The sequence below is a fragment of the Rhinatrema bivittatum genome, chromosome 3, assembly GCF_901001135.1.
Source record: "Rhinatrema bivittatum chromosome 3, aRhiBiv1.1, whole genome shotgun sequence".
NCBI lineage: Eukaryota > Metazoa > Chordata > Amphibia > Gymnophiona > Rhinatrematidae > Rhinatrema > Rhinatrema bivittatum.
The window spans coordinates 305,979,999-305,992,987 of NC_042617.1; the positions used below are offsets into that span (position 1 = coordinate 305,979,999).

Genomic DNA, 12,989 nt, shown 5'->3' on the forward strand with positions numbered 1-12,989 from the left:
CACACCGGTTTACATTCAGGTACTGTATTTCTCTAATTAAAATGTCTTCCATTCTTCGGTAGTTCTGAAAGTATCCTGGTCGTAAGGTCATTGATGAAGTAATGTGGTCTGGAAAAACGTTCCCCCACAAGTTATCACCTTTACTCTTCTTCCTGTGGTGTACTGTCCCCTGTCTGCTCTTGTCTTTACTCCCTGACCCATTTCACACACATAGCATCCCTCTTTAGAATCAAGATACCGGAAAGGGATGTCAACATTATTATTATTATTATTGCTCCCTGTTTTATGTAACTGATTTCTCTGTTCCCCCTGTTCGATGTAAACCAGCATGAGGTCTCTGACGAATGTCGGTAAAGAAAAGCCTTAAATAAATAAATAAATAAGAACATAAACCATTGAAACAAACCAAAGGGGACTTAATGGGCGGGGCAACTAACGTGCCTCTTATCAAATACGCCCCTTCTGCAGCTGTAAATTCCTCAGTTTGTCGCCCTTCTGCAAACACAACCCCCTCCGCAGCACTCCCCCTGCCGCTGCAGCCCTCCTCTCCCCCAGTCCTTTTATTTTACAGGGTTTTAGAGCTTCGGAAACAAATGCTGATGTTGTAATCCCACCTACAATCCGTGGTATATTTGGGCCAAATCATCTTCGGTTCAGTTTGCTTTGTTCATCAGGTTACTGCAAAGCACTGAAAAGCTTCTCATTAAGGTACTGAATTAGTGCCATAAAAAGGAATCATTACAACTGGTTTGTTGATACTTTTACATATGCAAGTGGACTAACACAGCAATTACACAACTTGATTTGTAGTAACAAACTTGTCTGCATAGTTTTGTTTTTTTTCCCAAGCGATTGGATGAATAGTTTAAAACATGCACATAAGGTGCTGATTTGTTAAAAAAAAAAAATCATCTCATCACTCTCCCCTGCAGAACCAAATGGGATTGCCATTGTCTGGGAGTGGGAGAAAGAGAGGATGCTGTATTCATTTGCACAGTCTCTGCATTCTAGACACTGTCTGAATCGTCTACAGACACACTCAGCCCTGTGACAGAGACCTTCCTGAAAAGTATAGTAAAGGGAAAGCTCAGCCTGCCGAGTCATTGCTGTCTTGAGCGTTTGCACAACCTAACCCACCACAAAAGGTATTCAGCATTCCTTAACTATAGTGAACATAACAAATCTGTTTGATAATGCATGGGCTGCACTGTATGTATGTGGCATGTTAAAGGAGGGAGGGCAGGACGTGTATTTGTGGCGAAGAGTGAGTCTTGGGAAGATGGGCCGGGAAGTCTAGATTAGAGTGGCGCCATTGCTAGGGCAGGCACATCTTTCCCAGGTTTATACTTTTTAAACACTCTAGTCACTGTATTATCGCTTTCTCCCATTTGGTTAGTACATCTGGCTCCATATGTTTCTGCTGACTTTGCTTTGATTGTAATGCAGGAGGTCGAACGCATCAGGGAGCGCAGCCATAAACAGACATGTTGCCTGGCTCTAAATTGATATGACCAGACGATGCCATGAACACTTAGGAAGACTGAAAAATTAGTGCATACCTAAAGGCATTATTTTTTACTGAAATGTGGGTACTCCCAAGTTATATCATTTGCCCCTCCATACTGTATATCACCCAAAGGTTACCCTGGGCACTTCCTGAGAGCATGGACTGCCTACCAAAATGGTGCAGAGTCTTTGAACACAAATCCTATGAGATGAGATTTAGGAACCTAGAGGAGCAGAATGATGGGAGATTTATGATAGAGACATTAAAATACCTCAAAGGTATAAATAATGCACAAGAAGAAAGCCTTTTGCAAAAGAAAGAACGTTCTAGAAGACCCAAGGGGGTAGACTCAAGAGTAACATAAGGAAATGTTTCTTCATGGAAAGGGAGGTGGTTGTGTGGAACAACTTTCTGGGGGGGGGGCGGTATCAGAGGGAAAAACAGTAACAGAATCCAAAACGGTTCCGAGCAAGCAGAGAGGATTTCCAGCTACGGAGATGGGGGGGGTGAAGCCTGAGATCGGGTGGGCTGTGTGCTACGCATTGGGAATGGGCAGACTAGATGGGCCTTGCTGTCCATATCGGCTGTCAAAGATCTATGTATGCTACAAATACAACTTATTAAGGAATGACAATGCCAACCAGCTAATGTTTGGTCTTATAGCAGGCAGATGAAGGCCATGCTACAGAATGGAAAACCGGCTGCTTGAATTTTATCTTTATTTTAGGTGTCATGTGGCAATCTCACCAGGCAATAACATCAAACAGAAATGAGAGCAGTGCAAAGCTAATGAGAAGGAGGAAGGCTCATAGGTCAAGTGCTGATGATTTTTTTGGCCTGCTTTACATTCCTATAGAGGGCCTGGGTTTTATTTGCTGTCTCTGAACACCTGAGGACTTTTTTTCTTTAATGGGAGTCCTCGTGCTCTTTCCCCATTGCCTGGGGAGAGAGCCTTGCGCGGTTCCCTTCCAGAGGAGCCTGGGCCAGGGGAGAGCTAGATAAATGTTTGCAGGTGAGAACTATGCCGGCTCAGTGTGCATAGAGAGACTAAGCAGCGGCAAAGAAAAACCCCTATCAAGTAGCTGCCCCGGGCGCACACACATAATCACCTACTGATGCTGGTGGTGCAGGCCCTCCCCAGGGATTCCTCCGCGTAAATCTGTCACACTGCACGGGCTGCTCCAGCCATCACCAAGTGAATTAATGCATGAGCCGGCTGCCTCGCATTCCTATCAGTTCAGCTTTTATTGCCTTGTACAGGCTCCAAGTGCCTTTTTTTTTTTCCCTTCCTAACTCTAATCCCTCAGTTTCAGAAATTAACGAGCAATCATCCTTCACAAGTGAGCAGCCCTTACTGAATCCCCCGAATGATTTAAGTGCCTGTTCGTTTCTCCGGCCTCCCCCATTCTTGCGGTGGGAGGGATAAGGGGTTAATCCAGAAAGCAGTGCTGAGTCTGACTTCCACAGGGAACCTCGTCCGGGGGGAAGCCAGGCCTCCGTGGGCTGCTCTGTGAAAAGATATTGGCAAGAGGCAGGCAAGGGGAACTGTCCTTTCCATCCGTTTCTCTGCTGCAGACAGGACTGTGCAAGCTGCTAGAGGACAGCCTGGTTTTTGTTTTTTTTTTTCAGAGGCAAAGATTCCTTTGGCTCTCGCTAGAATTACAACTGAACAAATGCATTCAAGGGAATTTATTTACTAAAGTCGCCAATTTCTGCTATGTTAAATCTCGATGTCCTGTGAAAAACAGTGCTAGTTTCTCTCAGAATGCCTTAAAAAAATACTCTGGCAAAACAATGGAAATGTAATCATTCCCCTCATATATATATATAATTAAATGTGCAGTTTGTGCCAAATACATGGATTTTCTCAATCGAGTCACGTTTATTTCCCAGACAGTCCTTCGTGATTCCTCGGTTTACCCCTTACGAAAGCACCGTCTCGCCTGCCTCCACTATCAAGCTTTCACTGGGACATATTTATCTGGATTTTACCCTAGGGTTTTCCTGTTGAAAACACCTGGATATTTTCGCCAATAACTCCGGCGCAGTTTCTGCACCAGATCAAAACTGGAGAAGAACAGCCCGGTGCATCTTTGGCACCAGGGCCGGATTTAAGTTGCCTGCACCTATAGGCAATGGAGGGGCTGTCTGCTGCCCCTCCCCCACCCCACCCCCCACTGAATCACTTCAGCTCAAATACAACTTCCCCCTCACCTCCATGTGGTGGTGACCTTGCCCGAAATTTAGCAATGGGGCCTTCTGCAGCCCTCCTGCTCTGACCAGCCTTGCTAGGCCCCCATCCCTCCTCCAGCATGGGCTTCTTACCATGGGAAACCTATGCGAGGGTGAAGGGCGCTGCGAGGCCAGGGAGCATGCGGGAGACCCCCTGCTGAATTTCCTGGCTCCGCTTGCTGTTATCGCAGGTCTGGTGCCACGGCGGCAGCAAATACTCCAGCACCTGTAAAAAACCGGGTGCCGCCGGAAGCAGTTGCTTATTGTCTAAACCTGGGCCTGTTCCTCCACTATATGTTGCTGATAGGGGGAATTTAACACACCACCAGGGTTGTGGAAGCCGCTTTTGAATGCAATAATTGCTGCCACCCATCTGGAGCAGGGCAGGAGAACAAGGTTGGATCTCCTCTCGGATGAAATTCCATTCATCCATGGCCAGTCCTGGCTGAGGAGTTGAGGTTCTGGCTGCCTGCTGAGTAGGCCCTGGAACAGCAGCAGCCAGGGCAGAGCTACCCGTGAGCGGCAGAAGGAGAATCCCACACCTGAGCTACTAAGGGAGAGGGTCCATGCCAAATCCAGCTGGATCTGCCATGAGTGTGTTTCACTACTAGAACGGAGTTAAATCATTTTTATTAAGGAAGAAAAAGCTATACAGTAGAATTTGAAATTCAGAACAATGCGGTTTTGAACTGGATGGAAGCTGGTTGAGAAACTGTGGTGGCCATGACAGGTGGCAGGGGATAGAAGGCAGGGAGCAGTACACAGAAGAGGGGCATTAATTTGCCTAACCTTACAGAAGATGCATTTTAATAAATGAGTGATTAATTGCATCTTCCATGTATGCTAACTCTTTCTGATTCTATTAGGGTTACCAATCATACTGGAATGTTTATGATTTCCATAGTGTCTGTACGTATACCAGTGCTGGCTGGTATAAAGCTCACAGCATCAGCCTATGAAAAATGCATCTACTTGAACAGACAGGGAAGAGTCCAGAGCAGACAGCCTGATCCTCTTTCAATCACACACATACCTGCCAGTCGCACTGAACGTCAGAGTAAGAATGGCCCAAAGCCTGTGCCCTACTTGCTGCTGATAATCATTGCACCGAACCCAATAAGGGGCAGATGAAAGACACTGTCTGCCCCCTATCCCCGAGCTTGGCTCGCCTCACTTTCGCTTCCCCTTTCATCTTGCTCTGCATAATGTTCAGAGATTTCTCAGTGATTAAACACATCACTACTTTTGATTGCACCAGTGGACTAGCACTCAGCTGACACCTAGTTCCCAAATAAATTACAGCACCTAAATAACTGCAGGACCCGGGGGTATTCTTGAAGTGGTGCCAAGCCTAAAATCAGCCAGATGAATTGAGACAGCCGGCACACATCACAGACTATGGCTTCTCAACCAAATATTCAGAAATATGGACTTTTTAGAAAGTCATATTAAAGTGCTACAAGGGCATGAATGTAGCAAAACACATTAGGCGTCTGTTTCTCACCTGCTGGGGTGTAACTCTCCTTGCGGTTTTTGTTTTGTTTTAAATACTATACATTTTGTAAAGTGCATGCTTTTCTATATTGCCTAAACCAGGGCTTCCCAAATCTGTCCTGGGAAACCCACAGCCGGTCGCAGTTTCAGGATATCCATGAGAAATGTGTAACCCCCCCATTGACTTTTCATCAGTACTGGCGAAGTCCCCTTTAAGTGAGGGGGGGGGGGGCAAGGTACTTATTCAATATGCACTCATGGCCAGGGCATTGCACGTGTTCAGTGCAGACAAAAACTGCAGGCCGCATGGCTTCTACTCTGAGGGGTGAGGTGGCTTCCATCTTGTTGAGACCCTGAACAGGAAGGCAGCAGATCGGAGAGCAGGAGCCAGGCAAGCTGCAGGTCTGCGGCCTAGCCGGGACCTTAGAGGGCTGCAGGACTCATGCTGTAACTGCTTTCGTCCTAGACGTAGGCAGCTAAAGTGCAGACCCAGCAGAACCTGTGGATGCTTTGACGTGGAGAGAGATTTCCCGTGGAATTAGATTTCGAGGAAACTCCAAAAGAATCATCAATAACAAATCAAGGACTTTAGAGAGAGGGAAAAAAAAGGGGTGTTTGTACACGGTTTTGTCTCTAATAATTCAAAGAGAAAAACTGTATTTTGCATACAGTGTGAAAATAATTCTGTTCTGCAAGGTCACAGTGTATGCTGCTGGTTCCAAGGGCGCAGGCAATCAATTTGTTTTGTAACAATTAAATACACCTTTCCTTACTTTGACTAAGTGTGCAGCCTTTGTTTCCTTGGTTTATCAGTGGGGAAGCTGGCGTAGCACATGGGTAGAGCCAGAAAAGTCAGACCCTGTCATAAAACCCAGGTTACATATGCATGAGATAAATCTGCATACACCCCATGAGATAAATCTGCATGCACTGGAGCGTATACGCATTCATCATGTCCATACTCATCGCAGATATCCTGAAAACCTGACAGGCCGCCAGGGCCCCAGGACAGTTTGAGAAATCCCGTCCTATACAGACGCCTCGGAGGTGCTTTAGATTGGGGGGGGGGGGGGGGGGGGGGGCAGGCTTTCAAACAGGATCTAGGGACCTGTGACTTTTCACACGGCGTCTACCGAAATTTCATGGCAATGCCCAGTAGCATACTGGAATGCTCTGGGCATCAATGGCCTTTTATATTGCAAAACTACTATAGTGCTATTGTGATATGTACTGTGTCTCAACAATTTTGAAATTGTTATATTCCCTGCAGTAGGCAGTATCATGTCCTGTTTGAAGACACGCCTGCACTCTGCTGCAGCGATGATAGGCGTCCTGCGAGGGCAGTGTCATCCAGAGTTAACGCCCATCTCAAGTCATCATGATCGGGCATGGACACCTTTCCTTGTTTCCGATGATACCCAGATCTCTCTAGCCCCTGCCTTTCCCCCTGTCAGTCTCATTCCTCGATTTGGGACCATCTACTCTGCTGTCTCTTCATGGATATCCCACCACCACCACCTTAAACACAAGAGGCAAAAATCGGAGATTTTAGGTCTTGTTCCATCCTCTCTAGCTCTTCCTGCTCCTTGATTACCCCTGCAAAGCACCATCATCTCCCCTCCCCTGTATCCCAGGTCTATAATCCTGGGCATCTCATTTGACCTCTGCCCAGTATTTAATTGGATTTATTATCTGCTTTTTGGAATATGGTAACATACAAACAGCCATAGGTAAAAAGCAGCTGCGTTCAACCCCCATAGCCAGGCCTTTACCCCACAGCAGAGCTAAGATCGCCTTTGCCCCACCTCGCCACTTTTAATGCCTCCAGAATGCGGCAGGAATAATTTTCCTCTCCTTGCATCCCCTCCACCTCTGCATTAAATGAGAGAGATACAGCCGTGTGAAAAGTCCAGCGCTCTTCTGCACCTTCTTATACTCAGCCCTCACTCCTCAGGTCACTCTTATCTACCTGTTTGTTTTTTTTTTCTTTTCATGGCTCTCCTCCTTACCTCTAGAACTCACACCCACGTGCAAAGTGCCCTGACCCGCCTCTCCCATCCCCCAACACGACGTGTCTTCAGAAAGGCATGTTACTGGCCTCCATAAAACCCACCATCACTACCACTGTCCATTCCGCTTCTGCAACAACCCCCATTGTCATGTCGTTCCTGTGTCATCTTCCCACTTGTATTTTAAGCGGTGGGGCACGGACCTCCCTTATCTATATGGCTAGTGTACCCCTGTATTATCTTACCCAGGCGTGCATTGCCAGCACGCTAGAAAAAAAATGATGGTTCTGAATGCCCCAGAGGGGGTGAATAGTGGAAGCACTGTAAATGCCGGAAGACCAGCATCTGATGTTCCTGTTTGAGAGAGAGCCCTGAGGGAAAGGGTGGGGAGCATACCCAGCTTACATGCCCCCCCTCACTGGAGTAGGAGCAGTACTGGAGGTGTTAAATGTCTGAGAAAGCCGAGTGCCTTGCCAAGGAAGTGGAGAGTTGCACTCAGGCCGGGTGAGTGAGGAAGACAGCTGCTGCTGCTGCTACTACCGGTGCTCACCTTAACAGATGTGCCCCCCCTCTCTCTAGCCCTTGTGCCAGCGAGGTTCCCCAGGGCATGACACCTGTGAAGGGTGGAATGGCAGAAAGCACTGAGAAAGAAAATATTTAAGAAAAAAACAAAGGAGAGGCAAGTGTACACATAAAAAAAACCACATACAAGAGGAAATAACTGTGTGGAGCAGTGGTATACAGCGTCACTGCTGCTGGCAGTTATCCTGGCTCAGTGCTGCTGTGTTGAGTTAAAAAAAAAAAAAAAAGTCACATAAAGCCCAGGGCTTATTCCAACCTATAAAATTGGGTTCTGCTCTTCTTTCTCAAGATTCCTGAGACATCTAGATTTTACCACTCCCTTAAAAAAAAACAAAACAAAAACCCCACAAGTCTCCATTTCTCCCCTCAATTACAGAAAGCCCTAATTAACTTTCATCCCCCCCCCCCCCCCCTTGACCTAGAAAAGAAGGAACCTTTTTCTTCCAAACCCCAAACCCCTCCTCGTCCACCTCCAGTTTAGTTGGGTCACACACAGTGAAAGACGAAGCTGCTCTGCTGACCTGACAAGCAGCCTGGCTGGATCCGCTGTGATTAAAAAGAGAGGACTGAATGGTGGCAACGTTGGACCCGAACAGACAAGAAGTTTGATGAGCATGGAGGGTTGCTGAAGTCACACAGTGGGAGAAGGTGCTGCGATGCTCCCCCCCTCCCCGCCGCACCGCTGAGGACTCCTGCGGCTCTCCAGAGTCCATGGAAGTGTTGTCTTCTAAGCTCTGGTGCTTGCGGGTTCTGTTGCCGACTCTAAAACAGGGCTGTCCTTCGATGCGGATGGGGCGGGTTTCAAATGGAAATCGAAGACTTTGGACCGGACTGCATCGCTCAAGCTGCAACGGACCTGCGAGGACACAAGAAGGAGGTGGGTTAAAGCCAGAAGGCCGGCCTGAAGGGACCCGACTCGACCCGGCAGGCAGGAGATCGAGGTTCAAAGGATTCCAAGTGACTAGGACTCCAGGGCTGGAAAAGTACATCTAGGCACAGCAGCCAAATCTAGAGGCGCTGTCTCACAATGTGGCTACATTTCAGTTACCAACAGAACTGAGGCTTCAGCAAGCGATAAAGAAGTTCAGGAAGGAATTAAAAACAGGGACGTTTGGTAAGGCATACGAGAGTGACAGCAAAGAAGGAGTCTGAGTTCCACACTATTAGTATAATATGTTTGTTTTGTATTTGAGACGTTAGAAGTCATTTTAAGATTTTATAATTGTAATATTAATACTTTGAATTTCATTTTAATATTTTGTACCAATTTTATGTTTTATTCTATGTGAACCGTGGCGATGGAATTACTGTGCCACGGTATACAAAAATTGTATAAATACTTAAAATAAAATAAATATTGACAGCCACAGAAAAAAAATGGGCATTCCAGGAGGCGTGTTTGGGTTGGGGGGGGGGGGGGGGAAGGGACAATATCTGCATGTTTTCCAGCCGTGGGCAGCCTGCAGACACAGCAGCTGCAAAGAATGTGGACACTTTTTTTTTTTTTTTCCATTTATACTTGCACACCTTGTGGCTAAATTTCAAAGAAAACTGAAAAAAAAATAGCTACAAGGTTATGTGGATTCAAAAGTATCCATGCACCTAGCAGGCTTACCAAAATCTCCCCCCCCCCCCCCCCCCCTCAGATTTCTAACTTCCACAGAGATGAACCCTGGGAGATATGGATGGGAGATGTTCTTGGAGGGAGCAATGCAACTGCGCTCCTACAACGCTCTGCACACGCCTTCCTGCGGTCCTGTACGGATCTGGATTCAGTCATGGCTGTTTTACTCCACATTTCCAATGAATTCCCACTTTTTTGTTTGTTTGTTTTTTTTTTACACCTGACCAAAATCATTTTATATCATTTTAGAGTGGCACAAGCATAGCGACAACCTATGGCAAATTCCAAAATGAGCACACACTGAAAGCTTCCAGCAGAATATACTGCCTCAAGGCAGCTACCGACATCATCAACATCCTTTGCTTCTTTCTCTATAGTATATTATTTTTTTTGGGTTTTAAAAGATACATAGATGATGCAGACACAGCCAAGAAGTCTGGTCCATCCAAAATAGGAAGAAAAAGACAGAGAAAACAAAGGCAAGAGGAGATCCACCGCGAGGAGGTCATTCGGAAGGGCTGCCACATTCTGTGAACGTGGCTTACTCTCTGTTTTGCCTTTCAGCTGTGAATGCTTCTTTTCTGTAGACAGCCCACATTCTTCTGAAACGGCTGGAGACAGAGGGGGCCCACACGGAGTTTTCCCCGAAGGATGCCACTGAACATCCAGCAGCTACTAAAATATGATTACCTCATTTATTCTGTGTGACAGGACTCAAAATAAACAACCTTGGGGAGGGGCAGGGTCCCACACCAATAAAGGTTTTTAATTTTGTTTTGTATCAGCTTCCAAAACGAGATCTTTTTTCCAGGCATTTCAACCACAAATGACGGGTACCTATATTGTTACATAATCTCCAGCAATTGTTGGCAATGTATGGGAAAAATCCCATGTAGGTGTTCTTTTTTTTTTGTTTGTTTGTTTTTTTAAGATTTCGCTCCTGCCTTTTCATTGGTAGCTCAAGGCGAGTTAAATTCAGGTACTCTAGGTATTTCCCTGTCCCAGACGACTTATAATCTTAGGAGCACATATTCAGTCTCTGTCCAGATAGCAAACAAGCCGATTCAGTATGGTGCGCTCAGGCCGAGTGCACCATTAGCTCCCATTTGGACACGTGTTTTCCATGCGCTATTATTACCCCTTATACAGTAAGGGGTAATAGCGCGTGGAAAATGCGCGCCCAACCTCCCCGAAACTAATAGCGCCCTCAACATGCAAATGCATGTTGATGAGCCTATTAGTTAGTCCCGCGCGATACAGAAAGTAAAATGTGCAGCCAAGCCGCACATTTTACTCTCAGAAATTAATGCCTGCCCAAAGGCAGGAGTTAATTTCGGCCGGCACTGGGCAAGTGTACAAAAAAGCAGAAAAAAATGCTTTTCTGGACACTCTCTGACTTAATATCATAACTATATTAAGTCGGAGGCCCAAAAAATAAAAAAAAATTAAAAAATCTTAAAAAAAAAAAAAAATCTGCCCGTGGCCTGTGGGTTGGAAGACGGATGCTCAATTTTGCCGGCTGTCAGCATGTTCGACAACCGACGCCGATAAAAGTAAGCGTCGGCTGTCAAACCCACTGACAGCCGCCGCTTCTGCCAATAAGGAGGTGCTAGAGTCGCGCTAGTGTCCCTGGTGCCTCCTTTTTACCGCGGGCCCTCATTTGCATGGAGAATCTCGCACCCAGGAGAGTGGCCTGGGCGCTCGCCTCGGAGTGCCGGCTCCCCCGCGCATTTTACTGAATCAGCCCCGAAAGTTAACAGGATAAATAGCCTCGTTACTGAATATAGCCAGCTATCTTAAAATTAGCCAGATAACTATCTGGCTAATTTTAGGACACAGTTGTTTGGAATGACCAGACTCAGCCGGATAACTCTTCCACAAAAGGCCCCTAAACGATCTGGCTATATCCTGCTAAAATGTAACCAGATATGTGGCCAGTCATTCGTTTAGCTGGAATAACTAGTGAGTTACCTGGCTAAGTGCCTCTGAATGTGGTCCTCTAAGTTTCTAGCTGAGGTAACAGAAGCTGAAGTCACTTGCCCAAGGTCTCAAGAAGCAGAATGTGAACTGTGGCTTTCCCCAGTTCTCAGCCTTCTGCTCTAATCACTAAAGCTACTCCCTCCACGCAGTAATCTGGCCAGGGATAGATACAGTCTATAAAGTATTTTACGACTCTCTTCAAATGTTTTTATGCCTGTTTTGCTCTATACATTTCCAATTGTTGTTCTCTGTACTTAACACCTAATTCTTGCTCCCATTTGAGTCTGTGTGTATTTTTTGCATATGCAAATTTTTAACAAACTGTATAATTTAGAATAAAGACCTCCAGCGGAAATATATTTGGAGGTGCAAATTCGGCGAGCAGGAAGCAGGAAGCTATCCAGGTAAAGTTACTCGGATAACTTTACTCGTCCAATCGGGGGGGAACTTAGTGGGTTATGCATTCATATAGCAGGGTAAGGGCATCCGGATAACTTTAGGACTGCTCTTCGCCACTACCTGGGTAAACTAGCCCCCGCCTGGCATTCCTACAATGTATCCAGGTAAGTTTTACCAGACTAAAATCTTACCCGGATAAGTCTGAGGGGTTCAGAGTGGTGACATTTTTTTAATTTTGTGGTTTGCCTGGCTAAGTCCTGAACTGGGCAAACTTTTTCAATATAGACCTATTAATGCCCATTTCTTTCAATACCCCCCCCCCCCACGTTTTTAATTAATTTTTATTTAATTTTTTTTTTTTTTACGGTAAGAAGGAAGAGAGATTCGTCTGAGGCAATCGAAGGTTTTCACTGAACTTATCACAACTCAAAAAAAGTGCTCCCTTCTACAATCTGCCCAAATGTGTGGCACACCTCATTTTTCCCACACTTAGCAAACATATTCCCGGTGGAATCATTATACTGAATGTGCCCTTTAGTACAAATGGAATCCTAAAAGGTGAAGCCAATAGTGGAATCCCATACTTTTGGTTAAAATTCACGCCGGTCTGAGCACCATCCTTGTGCAGCAGAAATCTAGGAAGTCATGGCAGTGTTCTTAGCCCGCCCTTCCCTACCGCTGAGCTGCTCATTACCTATCCAGGTTTCAGGTCATTCAATCTCTCAGCTAATACGCTTTGTAATGGAGCACCGCACTCGGAAACCCTATGCCTTCTTCTGCTGCGTCTCTGTATAGAACAGATTTGTCAGCAGGGAGCGGCAGGAATTGTAGAGCTGAGCAGCTGTGTGGGGATGGGCAGACTAGACAGGCCGAGGGCTGTATGGTCTTTTTCTGCCGACACATTTCTATTTTTCTATACTATACTTCCAGATACACTGTAAAATAGAGATAACTTCTCAGGTACACCTCACAGAGACACGGGAAAGCGCCTGATGTACATTGGGGAACTCTCTTCCCTGCCCACGCCGTGTAATCTCTCCTTCACAAACTTTTGAGATAGCAATAAAGACTTCTATTTGAAAATGTGCTTGGACTAGCAAAATAGATTTCCCTCTGCCAATAACCCTGAAGGCTTTGCCTAAAAAACCCACCTGATTCTCCT

General features: G+C 46.0%; 1 protein-coding gene across 3 annotated transcripts in view; it reads right to left on the bottom strand.

Moving 5' to 3' along the window:
* Positions 1 to 8,256: 8,256 nt before the first annotated feature.
* Positions 8,257 to 12,989, bottom strand: part of PDE1B (phosphodiesterase 1B) — a 545,540-nt gene continuing 540,807 nt past the window's right edge. For all 3 annotated transcript variants that reach the window (XM_029595125.1, XM_029595124.1, XM_029595126.1), the window contains one exon: positions 8,257 to 8,680. The gene's annotated coding sequence lies outside the window, so the exon portion shown is untranslated. The remainder of the gene's footprint in view (positions 8,681 to 12,989) is intronic.